Here is a 2,391-nt window from a genome sequence, read left to right on the forward strand (position 1 = left end):
TCTATATGCTCCTTATTTTGAAGTTAAGCTTAGTGGGAGATGCTTTTCAGTGTTCACCTATCAGTTATCTGATTGGCACACAGAACAATGGATCTGGGTTCACAAATGAAGCGAAAGGAGTGTGTTATGGAGGTGTGAAGAAGAAAGACATAGAGAAATGGTTCTGTTTCTTGCTTGGTGGTTGTCATTCCTGCTGATAACCACAGAGCAAAATAATTTCTTTCTGATGAGTGCTGGGTGACTAGCAGTCATTTGATTTGTATTGGGAGGAGGTACATGGAAGTTAGAGTTCCTTGACCTATTGGTTTCATTTTACTCTGTGGGTACAGAGTACTCTTCAAAAGAAATCATGTAGGTAAGATGAAAAAAAAAAGAAGTGTGGGATACTAGACTGCTTTGTTATATCTAGTCAAATTATTTCTGGGCCAACAAAATATTAGAGCTGGAGGGATAAGTGGTGGAAATAGCCAAGTGGGTCTGTTCGAATAAGCATGTACAAAAGTAGTTTTTATTTAATGATGATTTAGTTTTTCTCTTTCTCCTTCCTTCCTTCCTTCCTCCCTCCCTTCCTTCCTTCCTTCCTTCCTTCCTTCCTTCCTTCCTTCCTTCCTTCCTTCCTTCCTTCCTTTTATTGCTCATTAGCGTTATCTCTGGGGCTCAGTGCTAGTGCTATGCTCCTAGTGGTCATTTTTTTTTAATTCATATTTTATTTGATAGGATGGAGAGCAATTAAGCTTTGCGCAGTGGCAATATTGTAGCCAATGAGGTTTATCCGAGGCGTGATTATTGCTAATTGAAAACTTTTTCCAATACCCCACCATGAAGACTTGAAATATAGTCAGCATTGACAAGTTTTGACAGTCTCTATGGAGACTGTTAAAAAAAAAAAGAGCAATTGAGTGAGGAAGGAGAGAGAGAGAGAAAGATAGACACCCACAGACCTGCTTTACCACTTGTGCAGTGTGCCCTCTGCTGTGGGTTGGGTGGGTGGGGCGGTTAAGGATTTGAACCTGGGTCCTTGAGCATGGTAATGTGTGTGCTCACCTGTGTGCACCACTGCCTAAACTCTCATCTATTTATTTATTTATTTTTTTTTGAGTTGTCAGGGAGCCAACTATATCATTGTTCCTCTGAATATTTTCTTATCCAGGTAGACCTCCAAATGTTGATTCTTTAACTGGTTACTATTTAATTTGGAAATGCCTTATTCAGAGAAATATTAACACAGTGGTTGGTTTCTTGGGGACTCAGAAGGGCTGCTGGACTCATAGTCATGGTTTATTACAAGAAAGAACACATACCAAAAGGGCTGGGGGGGGTAGTATACCTACTAATGCTCACACATGATAATACAGATGGACCTGGGTTCAAGCTCCTGGTCCCTACCTGCAGGGAAAGCTTCACGGACAGTGAGGTAGTGCTGTAGGTTTCTCGCTCCTTCTCTTTCTCCTCTCGTCTCAATCTCTCTGTCTCTATTAAAATATAAGAAAATAAATAAAATATTAAAGAATTATATACCAAAAATCCTCCAAGGGGTGGCTGGGAAAATAGTTCAACTGATAGAACATAGGACTTTTTAAATTAAATTTGATTTATTTGTAAAATAGAAAATATCGACAAAACCGTAGGATAAGAGGGGTAAAATTCTACACATTTCCCACCACCAGGGTTCCGTATCCCATCCCCTCAACTGGGAGCTTTCCTATTCTTTATCTCTTTGGGAAGAACATAGGACTTTTATGGAAGAGGCTCCTGGTATAATCCATGGCACTGTATGTGCTCTGCTGTGTTTCTCTCTCTCTCTCTCTTTCTCTCCTCTCCCTCTCTCCATCTCTCTCTCTCTTTGCCTCTCATATGTCTATCTATCCCATACAAACAAACAAACAACAAACAAAAAAAAACCAAGCATACATTTTCAACCATCAGCAAAGAAGAAAAGCACAAAACACACAGGGGAAGTTTAAGAGAACTTTAAGAGAAACCAGGCCTGAACTCCCAGGCTCCCACCCATCAGAAATGCACAGGGACATGTTCACTTCTCAGTGATGATGTGTGACAATATGTGTGAAGTGTTGCCAGTCTGAGGAAGCTGACCTGAGGAGTTGTGGTGATCAGGTATATGTCACATGGGCATGCAGCACTCTGTTACTGCTCTGGGCTACTCAGTCTCCCCTTCCCCCGCCCCCACTCCCTGCCCCTGACTTAAAAAGTTGACTTAGAGATTCAGTAACACAAGAATAGGCCTTCCCCATATCACATATTAGCATAAACTACCTGGACTAATAGATAAAGCAGGAGCCCAAGAATCCAACAGTCAGACAGTGTATTCCAAGGGTTCAGAGGTCACTGGGGAGGCAGCCGTGGGCAAGTCTCAAAGACTGACATTTCTTT

General features: G+C 41.4%; 1 non-coding gene across 1 annotated transcript; it reads left to right on the top strand.

The window, feature by feature from the left end:
* Window positions 1-732: 732 nt before the first annotated feature.
* On the top strand, window positions 733-873 carry LOC132537130 (U4 spliceosomal RNA). Its single transcript, XR_009548598.1, has one exon. It is a non-coding gene; the product is annotated as a U4 spliceosomal RNA (small nuclear RNA).
* Window positions 874-2,391: the final 1,518 nt, after the last annotated feature.

This window comes from Erinaceus europaeus, chromosome 2, assembly GCF_950295315.1.
Source record: "Erinaceus europaeus chromosome 2, mEriEur2.1, whole genome shotgun sequence".
In the NCBI taxonomy this organism is placed as follows: Eukaryota; Metazoa; Chordata; class Mammalia; order Eulipotyphla; family Erinaceidae; genus Erinaceus; species Erinaceus europaeus.